This window comes from Lepisma saccharinum, chromosome 11 (genome assembly GCF_977018435.1).
Source record: "Lepisma saccharinum chromosome 11, izLepSacc3.1, whole genome shotgun sequence".
In the NCBI taxonomy this organism is placed as follows: domain Eukaryota; kingdom Metazoa; phylum Arthropoda; class Insecta; order Zygentoma; family Lepismatidae; genus Lepisma; species Lepisma saccharinum.
Window position 1 is genome coordinate 87,566,853 of NC_139239.1, and position 18,200 is coordinate 87,585,052.

Below are 18,200 nucleotides of genomic sequence, written 5' to 3' on the forward strand. Positions count from 1 at the left end.
TCCTGTACATAATCTAGCCACCTTGAGTTATTCGTGGAGCTTAAAACCCTCATCAATCGATTAAGCTCTTCGTGATTTATCTTCACCATGTTAGAACTGGGATGGTAAGTAGGAACATAAGTTACATAAATTCCCCACCTTTTCATGGACTTCTGAAAAATTTTAGATCTAAATTGAGACCCATTATCTGTGACAGCCCGTCGAGGGACTCCCAAGTGAATGAAATATTTTTTTTCCAACTTGTTATGTATCACCTTGGCATTACTATTTGATATTGGATAAGCCGCGAGAAACCTTGAAGCTGAATCCAAGACGGCAAATAGAAATCTTTCTTTTCTCGGCCCTAAGACGAAAGGTCCTTGCAAATCAAGGAATAACACATGACCAGGTTTATGTGTGTTATGTGATTTTGCAACAAATTTAGAAGGATGCTTATTGGGTTTTGTTCGCTGGCAAATCTCATAATCCTTAACAAAAGACTTGATGTCTGATTTCATTCCTTTCCAGAAAAACAACCTATATACTTCCGGTAAGGTCTTCTCCACCCCAAAATGTCCCGCATCATCATGGCAACTTATGAGTATTTTAGCAATTAAGATAACCGGTATACATATTCTGAGCTTCTTAGGATCATGATAATCGCGCATGTATAATATCTTATCAAATATGCAATGTGAATGACTCCAAGTTCTGGATCGAGGACTGACCACTGAACAATTTCCTTCAAGGCAATATATTATTGAGAGTCCTCACGCTGAGACTTAATAATTTCCTCTTTGGAAATTACTATCTTTCCTGGAAACAACACCTGATTTTGATTTATTCTAAACACAGACTTTGAAATAACCGGAAAAGTACGACTGAGCAAGTCCGCCAATTGATTATCGGAACCTTTACAGTACCGTACTTCGAAAGAATACTGCTGGAGTTGCATAAACCACCTAGTGAGTCTAGCATTCCACGTGTGGGCTGACTCCAACCAAGTGAGTGACTTATGGTCTGATATTACCACAAAATGCCTTCCACGAAGAAAGGATGAGAATTTGCCAATAGTGAAAAGAATCGCCAAGACCTCTAATTCCGTGGACGTATACGACTTTTCGTAGGATTTCAGTAACCGACTGACATAACCTAAAGGTTGTATCTCACCCTCATTGATCTGATAACAATATCCGGCAACTCCAATTAAGGAGGCATCCGTTTGTACAAAGAAATCTTTATTGAAATCAGGATGGTTAAAAGTGACTTCCTGAACTACTAATTATTTTAACCGTTCAAAAGCTCTCTCAGCCTCTACAGTCTACTGCCATTTCGTTTTATGTTTCAAAAGGTCATACAAGGGGTGCGCAATCATGACATAAATATGAATGTACTTACTCAACCAGTTGAAGCATCCTATGATCTTTTGCAACTGCTTAATATTATAAGGCACAGGTAAATTTACTATGCTTTGCACGGAGGAGAGGTCTTTGTGATAACCGTGTGTGGTAATTATGTGACCAAGGAAATTCATCTCCTGAACACAAAATTTACACTTTTCGAGTTTCAAAGTAAAACAAGCTTCCTTCAATCTCGAAAGCACTAATGTGACGTGTTCTATATGCGAATCTAAATCCTTTGATTTTATAATTATGTCATCTACATAGAAAACAGTGAACTCATGAAATATACCAAGAACTCGGTTCATTACATCCACGAAAACAGCTGTGCCATTGATTGAACCAAAAAACTACACGTTTAAACTGATATTGTACACCGTCAAAAGAGAAGGCTGTGTACTTTCGGCTATTCGAGTGCAAAGGCACCTGCCAGTAAGCATTCCCTAAGTCTAAGGATATCATGTATTTACAATCCTGAAAGGATGTCAACAAATCATTAATTTTCAAAGGAGAGATCTGCTTCAATTTTATGTGCATATTGATTTTCTTCAAATCTACGCAAAGGCGAATCCCACCATTTGGTTTAGTACCACTAACAAAGTAGAATCGTATTTTGAATTAGATCGCTCTATCACGTCCCATTGCAACATTAAATCAATGTGTTCCTTCACCTTCTCACGGTAAGCGTAGGATATAGGGCAATTTTTCTTGACTATGGGACTATCAGTATTTAGCTCCATTTCATGTATATACTCTTTGCATAATCCGGGTTTATCAGAAAATACATTCTTGTACTCTTTGAGCATATCAATAAGTCGAGACTTTTGTTCTATCGATAACTCAACCGATTCCTCAAACTTTATTTCGAAGAAGAACTAATTATTTACCCCAAGGTTCTTACACTCAGACACCTGCAAATTTTTGACGAGTCTAGGTTCCTTCGAGTCACCCACTTCCTCCAATGGAGTGAATTTTAAAAAGACTCTACCATTTCGAGTCTGATAGAACAACGCTTCCGAATCAAAATTCAACTCACCCTGAACATTATATATTACATCCAATCCCAAAATGATAGGAACGCTCAATTTTTTCACTACAATAAACTGTACATATATGTCATAACCTCCCAAATTTACAATTACTTTAACTATTCTTTCAACTGACTTAGTTTTCGTACCAAAATAATCCGACAATTTAATATTTGAAGCCGGAATCAACCTTGGTCTAGAAATGAGTGAGGAGAGACCTTTCCATACATCTAGTGACATCAGACTCGTTTCTGCGCCAGTCACATAAGTCAGTTAATTTCTGATCTAAAATGGTAATTTCGATTAAAGCCGAAGGGCGGTTATTATTATTTTGTATATTGATAGGTATTAACTGTTTATCCAATTCATCTAAATCCCAGTCTCCCAAATCATCTCCCATATATACAAATAGTATGGCAGGTCGTGTTACTTTACTCTCCCACCTGCCCTTTGTGGAGAGTGTACTGGTCGTTTCCCGTCCACCCAGTACCTCCTTCAATCTTGTTGAAATTTGGAGAAGAATGGACCTCAGCTTCCACTTGACAAGTTTCCCTATTCGAAGTTTGACCTACCGTTTCACCCAATACTGCCCAGGGTCTCAAAAAAATTTGCATGACTGACATCCCTTCCCTGTTCCAATGAACTTTGTCCATTCTACCACGAGACGGATGCCCAATGAATTCTTCAATTAACTCAAGCTTAATGCGATCCCTGTCATGAAAAAACAATGGAGAAATATTATATACTTTAACATTATTACCATTATGTAATGACATAATGAAGTCATTGACTTCCTCCAAATTCCGCCACGCAGGGGAATCCTTTGAAGACATCAGTTTTGGAATTGGTTTTCAATGTTAACAGATTTATATCCTTTGTCCTGCTGGTCAGTTCTTTGACTGTTTCCATCAACCCCATTTTTATTTCTTCCACTGAGCGATATCTAAGTAAATCATTAGATCCAATCTTAACGAGAACAGAATCATCAAGTCTTTGACATGACCTTAGCCTTTCGTTTTGCTGATCAATGGTTTGCCCACTCACCGATAGACCAATGTGCCTATTGCCATCTGCACGAAATGAAACTGGGTAACCTGCAGAATTTTGAGCAACCCTCACAAACATACTGTCACCTACGAGCTGCTTGCCTTCCAAGATGGGGATATTTCTACCCATATTTTGATTACCTGCCCGCGGTGTATAACCATTGAAGTGACTATTAGGAGGATTTATCTTGACCCCACTCACATCACCTCCCGCGATGCGAGTTTGGACTCGTTTCCCGAAACAGACTCTTTGGATGTGAACGACATAGCCTGAACCCGTCTCTTACTACGCGGACTGTCCTGAGGCTTCTTTACATTCTCAGACGAAGATGTATTAGCATCTTTCAGATTCGTTCTACCTGTGGTATACTTGCTCTTTTGAGTGTAACCCTGTTCCTTCTTTATCCCCAGATCTCTCAATGACTCATAGCTTTCAATGGCATGAAGTGCTTCTGAAAAAGTGGAAACATCCTGCATGACGAAGTGTTACTTTAGTTTGTAAGGCAACAAAGTACCTAACTGGGTTACTAGATGATACCCTTCCAGTTCGGTTGTATGGATTTCAACAGTTTGAAATTTTTCGAGAAAAACTGGAGAACGCTTTCCTCTCCAGACTTATTATAAGGTGAGTTAAGTATTCTAGTAAGGCAAGAGCTGCGCCATCTGGAATTCTCGTAATGTGAAAGAAACTCCTGTTTGAATTCTACATAAGAACAAATTTTATCCTTTTTCTCGCCGTACCATACTTTTGCGCTGTCAACCAACAACTTAGGTACATAGTTGAGTTACTGGTTCACATGAACTCCATACAAATCTAAGAGTTCCTCAGTTTTCTCCAAGAACTGAGACGGTGTCACATCAGAGACTATCCCATTAAATTTCGGAAATTTTAATAAGTCCTTCGGCTTAATGTGTACACTGTTCGAACGCAACACTGGATGTGTTTCCCTACCGTCAGCCGGTACACTATGCTGTCGCTCTTGACCAGTTTCCCCTTTAGAGACCATATTTCCCTCCTTCAACTTCAAGTTTTTGTGTCGCGTTTTTAAGTAACTTTTCTTGATTCTTTTAATGTCAGAGTCTTTGTAGACATCTTCCTTACACGACGTTCCAGAACTCTCGTAACCGTTCTTCATCTTTACATAACTCCCGACACCAATACGTGAAACGCTTTCCAAATCTGAGTCATCTGTAGCAGTGGCCTTATTAGCAAACTTTCAATTCAAAACTCTAGTTTCCCCTCCCATCAAATTGTTACCCAAAGAGTAACTTGATTCCTTATTTACGCTATCTGCACACCTGTTATCCCACCGGGCAACAACTTCATTCAATTTACTCATCGTCCCTTCTATTGACCTCAAAGTAGCTATTACGACAAGTGGAAGTGCAACCTCTTTTGACAAGTCTTCCGCATTATCAGATCTTTGGTCTTTCCCAACTACAAAATCAACCAAATTTTTCTCCCTTTTTACACAGCTATCCACAATTGGAATGCCATTACCATTTCTTGCGTCATTGTCGTGAAAGGTAAGAGTAATTAAACCTTTGTATCCCTCGACTACACACATTTTTTGGGTGGCCTCCTGCCTCAATGCTTGGATTTCCAGGGCATTGTCTAATTTTAATTGCTCAATGCTGTCACTAACACCCTGTACTTCCCCTTCCAACTTGCTTAGCAAGGAGTCATATTTATTTTCCACCCCCTCTGCTCTGGAAAATGCACTCAATACGGTATTAAGCCACGCATCTTTTAATTTCTTCATTCCCCTGTCTGACTTCAAGGATACTTTTATCTTTTTCAATCTTGAACTGACACAATTTGGTCTCCAAGTTGATAACCATATCCTTAGTTGAAGAGAGCTCATTTTTTAGAGCTTCTTTACTCTCTCTGAGTTCCATTTTGAGAGCTTCATTACTCTCCTTGAATTCCCCCTTAAGTTCCCTGGTGGTAGTCATGAGTTTATCACCAAGTTCCCCTTTGAGAGCTTCATTACTCTCCTTAATGAACACAAACAGGGTATCAAGCGTCACCGGCTCATGTTCTGTACCCATAATGAAAGATTTACCCAATCTACTAAAAAAAATATACAATTTTTTTATATATATTATTATTATCCGCGCGAACAATTCAACAATGCCTGAGTCTCATAATCTTATCTATGATGAGACTAGGCTTACGAGGCTTCCCCCGTTCCTATATGTCCACAAATACTAGCTCTACAAAGTTCCCAACCCTAAACTCTATCTCAAAATTTTCGAACCCCTGTACTTTGGACACATCCGTCAAGCTACGCACGGTCACGCAGCATTGCATTGCTCTCGCGAACTTATATCGGGTGTCCCACTTAAAAGTGGTACGACTCACTGACTGCTTTTCATACTAGTTGAATTGTTTTTTCAAATGCAAATACTGCAGAGTTTCAAGACATGTGTCATCATAAAATTACATTTTCACATCTTACGTTAGATTAGGTACACTTACTGTGTAAAACTGTAAAACTGTCTGGTTTATAACAAATGCTGAAAGTGCCATCCACCAGCATCCAGGCATCGCTGCGCTCGCAGTACAATGTTCTGAGAAACGTCGTAATTCTTCAGGCGAGATGTTATTTATCTTGTTTGTGATGTTCTCGTTCAGTTGGTCTATCGTATGAGGGTTATTAGCGTACATTTTTCCTTTCAGAGCTCCCCATAAATAAAAATTACAAGATGTTAAGTCCGGCGATCGCGGAGGCCAAAGATGTTTGCTGACAAGCCTGTTTTCGGTAAACACTTCACTTATACGGGTCATACTCTGGTTGGAGGTGTGGGCAGTGGCACCATCATGTTGAAATACGCCGTGTCTTTTTTTCATTTTCTGTTAATTGTGCATAGAATGACCCAAATATCTGCAGATATCTTTCGCTGTTGATAGTCTCTTCAAAGAAAATTGGTCCGAAAATGCGTGTTCCCGACACTGCACACCAAACGCCTATCTTCTCTGGGTGAAGAGGTTCCTCATGCACGACGTGTGGGTTATCCTGTGACCAAAATCTACAATTATGTGAGCTGATGTAACCAGAGATGAAACCAAGCTTCATCTGTCATGAAGAAGAGCATAGGATCCAAGTAACCATCAGCAATCGAAGATAACATCCAGTTGCAATAAGTAACACGTTTAGCTTTGTCTGGTTCTTTCAATTCGTGCACTACGGTCACAAGAAATGGTCTGAAATGGAGCTCTTTTAGTACACGATGGCATGTTGTGCGGGATACACCAACTTGTTGAGATAATCTTCGTATCGATTTCTTGGGGCTTCTCAATATATTACTGCGAATTCTGTCCATTACCACCGGGGTCTTCACTGTGGGAGGCTTCTTCTGCAAAACATTACTAACGGATCCAGTAGTCCTCCATTTGTTATACATCTTTTGAATTGCATTGGTTGTGGGAGGCTTCATACCGACGTATTTCGCCACAAACATTTCTTTAGTCTCTTTAATGGACCCTGTCTTTATAAAAAATTCAACAATATCTATCCCGTGTTCAATTGCAAACTGCACCATTTCTCCGCAAACGTTTGCACAACAATCTCCGCAAACAATCACTTTTAAACTGTCGAACGCAACAATATTCAACAATTACGTGTGACTTGATGTAATGCGATATTTCAGTGTAGGCAACTACATTAATCTGATTCCACCCATTTATTTGTGAACGCCAGAATGAATGTTAGGCGTACCACTTTTAAGTGGGACACCCAGTACCATTAAAGCTTGAAATTAAAAAAAAATCAACGTCGAACACTAAAAATATATTGACCAACCGGTAAGAATAATCAGCCCTGTGAATGAATTTTAGATCACCCCTTGCCCTTACATTTATTTAAATTCCCGCAAGATCTAGGAAAAAGCAACTAATCTTTACTGATCAAAGAAATTCGAATACTTAAAGATGACCAAATGTTTGACTTAACCGGGTGTGGGGTACTAGCTTACAGTACGCCCCAACCTAGAACAGCAGACTCGAACATGAAATACCCTTGCTGAAAAAAGTTCAGATTATTGCACATGAAATTAGTTGAACCATGTCACTAATTACACCAGAGATCTAGGTAACAAACGAATCGCAATACTGTGGTGGTTTATGAGATATGAATTTATTCAGATAAAGAGAAAGTAAAAAACTTAAATACGCCACAAATGACACATCGTTTCACTTCTGAACTCAATGATAAATTGGCACAAAATTAATGAGCAGAAAATTCACTTCGTTTTATTCATTCTTCATTACCATTAGCAAACACCATCACAAATTCAAGAATATTTTGCAAACAAGTTCCTTCCCCTTTTAACTTTCAGATATAACCTCTCTACGCTATTAATTTAAATACCAATTGGGCCCAGAAATCAAGTTTCAATATTTAGATATACTTATCTAACCACCACACTGAATGATTTTACAGCATAAAGTAATATACCACACATAGTGATTTCACATTACTGCAATATATTATGAAACAATTATAATGACTCGTTTCCATGCATCAGCATGACCCGGGTGAAGGAAACGAAGAAATCAATTACCTTGCATGCATGTCACTGATTAAAATTACTCTTTACTGGAATAATTTCTTTGTCACGTGACTCATATTAAACTGTACTTATACACGTTATTCTTTATATGTGATATATGTGCTACCTTTTCCTTGACCAAATTTTAAATCACGTGTGATCGCAGCATGTAAAAATCGGTACAACGTCAATTCTTACAACATGGCGTTGCGTCAACTTTCTTCTAGCACTAATATGAGAAATTCGAACTGAATCTTTAATCACACGATTCGGCGCGCGTTTAGCTAGCTACGAACGGACATCGTACACAGTAGTACTACTGATATTTGTACGTGAAGTCTCTCGAGAGCGCAAGTAATAATAAGCTTTGTACTTACGTACGTATAGTGAGTGTCAGTTCAAGGTCATTACTCACAAGCGTAAATTTCATCACCCCACACTCCGACGAAGTATCTCCAAAGATGATGTCAACTGAATCCATTCACTGACATTTCACGTCCTAATATGGAGAAGTTATGCACTCCCCTCTTCCAAGTGCATTCCATCCAAGCCTTTTTCTTGCACCGTTCCTCCGCAGGAAAAAAAAACTGCTTGTTCCTCTCCTTCCGACTCCACGACCAAGTGCTTCCCGCTATAAACTTCCACTTCCCGCCTTGTGCGTTCAAAAACTCGCTCCTTTCCAAAGCTCTTATCCATCAATTTTGCGAATCACTACACTCACATAAACACCAGTTATACATAAAGTTGATTGTGTCTAGGATCTTAAAACTACGTTTGAATACCGTAACAGGATCTCCCCCTTTCATAGAAAAATTATTATAATGCAAATCAAATTCAATTTTTCTGAAGTGTTTATTAGTATAGTATGAATTCTCGAACTTACACCGCACGGGAACGAAACTTGCCTTAGCCTCGAACCAGAGCGTATTTAAAGGCAAAACACATCGCGCAACGTCTGTAACTGACACGGGAATAGCAAAGATTCAGAATATTCCAAAATTAGACATTCAAATGACATTTAAATTATTATTTTGCAAGAAAATAGATAATTGAAATTTAGAAAACAACCCTGGTGTCAAATATTGACGATTTGATGAATTAGGGTGGAGAGAGATCGCTCCAAGCGACATTCGTATGCCATCTATCGTGACTTCCCGCAACCAAATCAACTTTTCATTCATATCACGCTAACATACATTGCTATATGTTATTTAATCGAATTTTGGTAATATACAAGTAACATTGCCAAATATTAAGAGATTATGACTAATACGTCATAGTTTCAAAGGTTGGAAATCAGAGAATCGAGGCTTCTATGAACAACGCAAACGTCAAGACCAACCAATTATCGATGCAATCAGTGGTCTCGGTAAAGAGATTAAGGGTGTCACAGAACAAAATAAAAATCTCATAAGTGATTTGGTACCTCTTACTGCTAAAAACTATGCAGTTTTTCCACCTACCCCTTTATCTAGCATTCATACTCATCTGACCCTCCAACAGCCACCTATTAAAGCTATAAGTGAACCAGAGAAAATTGAGTTGGGTCCCTTGGCAAGAGATTACCTGAGTACAGGCAAATTTGAGGAATATGAAGTGTTTGGCTTGTATCCGACCATGGAAACAAACGAAGGTGTGGTATGGGAAATTGTAAAATCTAGAGTTACATTCGAAGGGGACAACATAAAAATCAATTTGGGTGTTAAAAATAGCTGGTCCAGATACCGTGGCACTTCCGGATTATGGGAACTCATCACCAAGAAACAACCAAAGGATTTTACAGAAGAAGGTTATCAAAGTTACTCAAATATCTTGAAACTGTCTGATGCCTTATATCAAAATAACGATGCTAGTCAGAATAGAGTTAAATCAAGCAGTGGGAACAAATACAAGAATCTTATTAAACATATCTAGAATCAACTCAAACTGGTAGTGTGGTAGTGGTATCAAACAATACAATACTTTACCTAAAGAATTTGTGTTGGTAGATGATGTGAGAAAACTCATAGATAGATTGCTAGTTATAGCAGGGGAGGAAAATGCGGCAAACGATAATGTTTACAACGAGAAAATGTGTATTGTAGACATGATTAGTGACAAACTAGCTCATTTTATTGTAAACGATCCCAAAGGTAAATAATACTAAACTGAAATTATTAATACTCTTCCCCCTAAATTCTGGAATGTATCAGAGGGTCGCGGTTTGGTAAATGATATTATTAATAAGCTCCCATTCGAATAACATGCACCTGGTTACAAATACTGCGGTACAAAACTTGAGAAACGATTAAAGAGAGGGGACAGGGAGATTAATACTCTCGATGTAGCATGTAAAGAACATGACATTGCATACAACACACAAAGGTCTGTTGCCCGTCATGTGGCTAATCAAAAATTGGAAGAGACTGCATTTGGAAGATTAATCAGCAGAGATGCATCATTAGGTGAACGAAATACAGCATTCGGTACAACCATTGCTATGAATACAAACAAAAATTAGGATGGGTTCTGTAATATATATATAAATATAAATACCCTGAAAAAATAATAATAATAAAAATAATAATAAAAAACATGAAACCTAAAGAGTTGTGAACCAAATACCATATCATGATATTAAAAAATTAAAGAATTAATCCAATTTTAACTAAAAAACAACAGGAAAAGAAGAGGCAGTGTATAGCCAAAGGAAATGGAATGAAATTAATACTTAGTACACCACAATTAAGGTGGCCGCGGTGGCTCAGTCGGTAACGCGTCTGACTACCATGCTAAAGGTCCCGGGTTCTATCCCTGGCCGGTTCAAATCCGGGAACTTTTCTAACGATGGAAACGGCCCCGGCGCCCACCCAGCGTCGAATAACATGGGTACCTGGGGGAAACCCTGGGGGGTAAAGGCGGTCAGGGGCCTGATGCTGATCACATCACCCCCACACACGACCGGATCAAGAAAGTGTGGGGCGTTACCCCCACACCCCCTATACGCCTTCATGGCGTGGTGCTATGCACAGGGGAACACTTTACCTTTCTTTTTACCTTTACACCACAATTAAAACATTTGGAAAATACAAGAAGAAAACATTTGGTGGTGGAATCATATTCAGCATTCCAGCCATCCTGGCCGCTTTAGGGGCAGTGGGGAGCTTAGCTGGTGGCAGTGCTGCTATTGCCAAAACTGTAATTGATTCAAGAAAGAACAAGGCAGAACTAGAAGAGCAGAACCGTCAAAATCTTGCCATGGAAAGAAAATTAGGCAGTGGTGTGAAGTCTAGAGCACTCAGAATTTCTTTTTAAGAAAAAGAAGACGCGCTCACAAACCAAGACATTGAATCTTTAGATAAAATATTTAAAATTCGACATTTCAGGGGTGTTTTCATGTATGATTCTCTCCCTAAAGATAGTCTCCATTCTCGTTAAGTGGCTTGGCCAATTTCGATAAGTCCGTAAACATTGGTACCCACTGTAGGGGTACTGCCTACAGAATTAATTCATTATTTATAATATGTTAAGATTTATTACAACGACGAACGCACTCAAGATTTCGATCAAATTATATGTTGTCATGTTTGCATTACGATGCTTAGAATATTAAATAAAATACATCACATCAAATTACAAGATTTCCAAAAAGCAGTGTGGAATATTAAATATGGGAATGTTTCATCGCTCCAGCGAGACTTCGGTCTTGAAACTACATATCGACGATGATATTTTCTATCCAAAATCCATAGCTCTAAGAGCCTTCTACAGTATGTATCTGATTCCAAATGTAACTACCTACAACAATTCTATATTTGTAGGTGATGAAAAAAATTATTATTCCTCCTGGACAATATAATTTATCTACTTTACAATCGGAACTTCATAACACTGTATTGCTATCTCAAAATTCTGTAACACACAGAGTGGAGATCGTATCCACCAGAGAAACAGTAGATCTATCTACCATGGGCGAAGTCCTAGGTTTCCCCAACAATAGCAAATTAGAAGCAGGTATTAGGCACATAGGTACATTGATACCAAAATTCTTAGCTATAGAAACATTGAATATTCACTGTAACATTGCTAAGGAATGATTATCAAAGCTGAACAAAATTCAGTGGGTAGCCACAAAGAGACAGGTATCATTGCTACATTTGAGCCAAATTCAGAGTTTATGGAACCTATCATCTATTCCCCAATCCCATCAATCTATTTCCCTGTTTCTGTTGATAAAGTTAATTACATAGAGATAACAATTACAAATGAGAAAAATGAGATCATCGATTTTGCCGGTGCGAATACCACTGCGATAATAGAAATTAATATTTAAAATAAATAAATATATACCAATGGAAAATATCGAGAGTTATGAGTTGGAGTCATTCCCTCCAAACAGGATGGCATTTGCTAACCTAAATGAACCGAATAAAGATATTCAATTTGACATTACAATAGGGGACGGTTTTATTAATCCACATAGATCAGATTTGTGTATAAAATTTGACATCGTCAAGAAAAGTAATTGTGAAGAATATCCCCTCCCCGGGGCTAATATAAAACTTGTAGATAATTGTGTTCCATTCTTATTCTCACAAATTGAAATCAGAAAGCATGATACAGTCATGGAGAGAATTGGTTATCCTGGGATTATATCCACTACAGTGGGGACATTGAAACTATCCAAATCAGAGAGTGTATATTATAAAGTTGGTGGTTTCGAAGCTGGAACAAAAATTCAAGCAAAAAGTCACACAGTATTGTTGCCCATGAGATTGCTATTTGGCTTTTTTCTCTGATTATAAAGGAATTATGTGGAAAGGTAGTGTGAGTATCATATTTCGCAGATCACCCAATGATCATAATTCGATAATGAGATATAAAACTTTGAATGCAGATGGAACAGCCAATGAGGTTAGGTTACCCTAAGCTGCAAAATATGTGATCCAGTTTATGGAGTTACGCATGCTTATAGTTGAATATGAATCGAATTATGCTCTCAAATACAAAGCCAACATTTTGAAAAATCCTCAAATTCCGATACTATTTTATACATATTAATGCATACAGAGGCCATTGGAGGGTAAATTCTTTGAATTCGATTTTACTAATCGGTTTCAATCTCTACAATGCGATTTGCCAGAGTTGGTAGCTGTATTGTTTCAGACAGGAAGAGATGACAATCATAAAGAAGATAGCAGCCAGTTTGATAATTGTAAAATAAAAAATGTATATCTGAAGAAAGATCGATATCAGGTATTCCCACGTAAAAATTACAATTTAAATATTGCAGATCAAGATTATTTGAAGTTATATGAAGCATTTAGTGCATTTAAGAGGGTAACTGAAGGAAATATTGATATGTATTATAATCCAGATGAGTTTATAATTCACAGACCAATATTTTTAATAAATGCATCAAAAAGAAAATTTATAGTTATTAATGATCAAACAAATATTAAGTTAATATGTGAGTCTCATGATACTTTACCTGAAAATACCATATGCAATGCAATATTAATTGTAGAGAAATCATATATATTAGATGTAAAGAATGAAAGAATGATAGAACAATTTTAATTGTTATACTATTTACCACTAATATATATAATGCAATATAATACAATATAAGTAGTGCAGGTTGGGGAGTTGAACGTCCTCTTGTGGTGAGCTGAAGTGGTGAGCAGTGTTACCAACTCCTCACTCGAAAAAATCACCAAGGTTTTTGTTTTTGGGTATAACCTAACCTAAAGCAAGGAGGTGGCAACCTTGCTTGAGGTATTTTCTCGCAGTGTTGCCAACTCCTCACTCGAAAAAATCACCAAGGTTTTTTTTTTTTGGGTTTAACCTAGCCTAAAAGCAAGGAGCTGACAACCTTGCTTTATGCACTGTAAGGCAAGCCTCAAGCAAGGTTGCCAACCTACTGGTATTTTTGCCATAGCCTTTTACAAGAAAAAAAAGAGAAAGGGAAGAGTTAAACAACCGACAGCTTACCCACAGTTTTTTTTGCTCTAACCTAACCTAAAGCAAGGAGCTGGCAATTTTGCTTGTGCAATCAACCCGGTCGACCGCCCTCAAGTAAAAAATCAGCGTTGCCAACTCCTCACTCGAAAAAAAAAATCACCAAGATTTTTTCGGTCTAACCTAAAGCAAGGAGCTGGCAATTTTGCTTGTGCAATCAAGCCGGTTGACCGCCCCTCAAGTAAAAATCAGCGTTGCCAACTCCTCACTCGAAAAAAAAATCGCCAAGATTTTTTTTGGTCTAACCTAACCTAAAGCAAGGAGGTGGCAACTTTGCTTGAGGCTTGCCTTACAGCGCATAAAGCAATTTTTGCCAACCTGCACACACTAAACAAGGAGAGCCGACAACAAATATGTACTGCCGTAAAAGAGAGAGAGATGGGTGGATGGTAATATAGTATGTGTGTGCGTGTGCGCGTATAATATGTAGCATTATTAACTAGAGTGTGTTGGCAATTTACTTACAACTAAAAAAAAAAAATAGAGATGCCAACTTTGCTGTAAGATGAAAAAAGAGAGAGAGATTTATGGCTGGCAAGAGTAACGAGCGAATGCGCCATATCGTAATTTTCCAACTCCGTATATCGTGACCTTTGTAAACCTCTCTCGGGGGAACATTGTAACACAAACAAACAAACAAAATAATAATTGTTGTTTTTTAGAATGCCTGGCCCCTATAACCTCGCCAGGGTGCGTGGTGCCCAACCAAAAATGTAAAACTTTTCTAACGGCTGCGGTTATAGATTACCGCACCTCTGTAGAGTTTCACGTGTTTTTTTTTTCTCAAACTATTAAAGCACATATTTGAGGAAAACAACGCCACCCATATATAAATAAACCCCTCAAACTAACACTAATTAGAATTAGCCTACAAAATTTTTCTCGTAAGATATTTTTTTGTAAACACTCTACCACCAACAGATCACATATAAATAAACATACCCCCAAAAAAATGCGCTCCATGAAAAGTTGCCCTGTGTGCAAGATAACCATATCAAGCGCACATTTTGCAAGACATTGTCGTACCTGCACACCTGGTAAGCGTGTAACCGCTAAAAAACCATGTCCCAGGTGCGGTATACCTATTACCATTAATAATTTGAAGAGGCATATAACATCATGCAAAGTTGTCGTCGGAGCACCTGTTCCCCAACCGTCGACCAGCTCGACCAAGAGGAAAGCGGAAGCCGACTCGCCACCATCCGCCAAACGCGTCAAGTCTGTGGCGAAAGCGAACCAGTCTGCTTTCCAGCGGTTGTTAGAAGATTTTGTCATCACTTCGGAGGGCTCATGCGACGTGCGTAGCTTTTTGGAGGAGAAGCGAGCAGAGATTATTTCCATCCTCGGTGATACGCTTGCAACGCACTCCACCAAATTCTACGCATCGCTACGTTGCCAGTACAAGAAGCCCTCCGATGAAATTTACAGCTTCTGCCACAACACCAAGGCGAAGACGCTGCATCTGGCGGATGTCGACAACCTCGAGGTCATCTACAACAAGTTTGCCGATGAGCTGGTGGCAAAACAGGAGGAACACCAAGCTAAAGGCTCGGGGGGTTCGCTGTGTGGCGAGCCTCACGAACTGTGCGTCAAACTTTGCAAGTTCATACCTCTCTCCGCCTCCAGCTACGTCCCCTTACCACCTACCATTGCGGCAAAAAAAGCCGTCCTGAACATTCAGAACAGTGACGCCAAGTGCTTCGTATGGTGTGTTCTGGCAGCGTTGCACCCAGTTGAGCCAAAAAATAATCCAAAACGTGTTGGCCACTACCTACCCTATGAGGCAGAGCTGGAAGTTGCCATGGCTGGGATCGACTACCCGGTAGAGGTCCCGGACATTCGAAAGTTTGAGGCCCGTACACACAACCCTCGGTTGGCCATCAATGTTTACGGTCTCACTGACGAAAATGCGGTGTACCCCATCCGGGTGAGTGACGTAAACAACAATGATGCTCGAGAAATCCATCTCCTACTTATCAAGGACGAGACCAATCACCACTACACCCTTATCCGTTCCCTCTCCCGGTTGGTGTCGAGCCAAACAAGCAAGCATCATGGTAGCATAGAAGTTTGTCGCAGGTGCTTGTCAACTTTTGATAATCGAGAACAGCAGGATTATCAGCACATCAGAGGTCCCAACATCGCTGCAGAGAAGCTTGCCAGCCACAAGATCTACTGCAATGACAACGAGCCAGGTGTGGCAGTCTTGCCCAAACCTGGCACCGTGGAGCGTTTCCACATGCACGGTGCTATGGTGGAGCACCCCGCTATCATCATCGCGGATTTCGAGGCCTTCCTCAAACCCCTGTCCACTTGCGATCCAGATCCCGAAGTTTCCTCCACCACCCCTTACCAACTCCACGAGGCATCCAGCTTCGCATACGTTGTGGTGCGACGAGACCAGCACATTGCCCCCGAGCCCTACGTGTACCGTGGTCCCGACGCAGCCAAACACTTCCTCGAGAGGATGGTTGTCGAGGCCAACGAGATAGGGAAGGTACTGTTGGCCCCCAAGTCTATGCTCCCACTGTCTCCCGACGATCAGCGTAGACACGACGAGTCCATCGCTTGCCCTGTCTGCGTCAAGGAGTACACCGCCAACAACCGTAAAGTCCAACACCACGATCACTTTGACGGTAGGTATGTTGGCCCTTGGTGCAACGGATGCAACCTCATGGCCCGGGACCCGCGATTTATCCCTGTGTTTTTTCACAATGGCTCGGGATACGACTTCCACCACCTCGTCAAGCATCTTGGGTACGACGACATGCGAATCAACGTCCTGGCGCAGAACGAGGAGCGTTACATTAGCTTGAGCAAGTGGGTGCGAATCCCAGGATCACACTCTACCGTCGAGCTTCGCTTCCTCGACTCCCTGAGGTTCCTCCCGGCCAGCCTCGATGCTCTCGCAGGGAAGCTTAGCGACGAGCAAATGCTTATTACCTCCGGAAACTTTCCGAACTTGGGCGCAGGTCTCTTCAAGCGTAAGGGGGTCTATCCCTACGAATACGTCACAGATCCTTCCAAGTTCGCGGAGACGACGCTACCTCCCCAGGCGAAGTTCTATAGCAAGCTGCGAGGCTCGGGCATCTCTGAGGATGACTATCACCACGCCCAGTCCATGTGGCGCGAGCTGGGCTGTCGAACTCTCGGGGACTACCACGACGCCTACCTCAGACTTGACGTGACGCTCCTCGCCGACGTGTTCCAGACGTTCCGTGCGACCGCAATGAAGATCTACCAGCTGGACCCTGCCTACTTCTACAGTCTCCCCGGACTGGCGTGGTCAGCCATGTTTCTGGTGACGAAGATCAAGCTGGAGCTTCTTTCGAACGTGGACATGATGCTGTTTGTGGAACGCGCCGTGCGAGGTGGAATGGTCCAGGTGTCGCAGCGACACTCGCGCGCCAACAATCACCACATGGCCACCGGATGCGACCCCTCACAACCGTCCAGCTACATCATGTACACGGACGTCAATAACCTCTACGGACACTCCATGATGCAGCCACTCCCCTTTAGAGGCTTCGAGTGGGCTGACCCTTCCAACTTCGACGTCGAAAGCTTCGACGATTCGGAACATGGGTTCTTCGCCGAGGTGGACCTTGAGTTCTCCGAGAAGCTGCAGGATTTGTTCTGCGATCTTCCCCCTGCACCCGAGTTCAAGTGTCCACCCGATTCCAACCAGAAGAAGCTCGTCATGGATTTCGAGCCCAAAGAGCGTTATGTCCTACACTACCAGAATCTCCGGTGGTTGATGAAGGAAGGGGTTACCGTCCACGCAGTTCACCGCATCCTCAAGTTCGAGCATTCTCCATGGTTGAAGCCATATATTGAAGTCAACACCAAACACCGCACTGCAGCCACGTCCGAGCTTGATAAGGATTTCTTCAAGCTTATGAACAATGCGGTGTTTGGCAAAACTATGGAGAATGTACGGAATCGCATGGACATAAAATTGGTAACGAGGAAAGCACAATGTCGCAGGCTCGTAGCGAACCCGTTATTCAAATCGAGGACCATTTATAACGAGCAGCTTGCTCTGGTGCATATGAGGAAGGGTGAGGTAAAACTCGACAAGCCAATTTATGTTGGTGCCTCAGTATTAGACCAGAGCAAGCTGCACATGTTCGAGACGTACTACGACATATTACGTCCACATTATAGTCACAACATCTCGCTTCTCTACACGG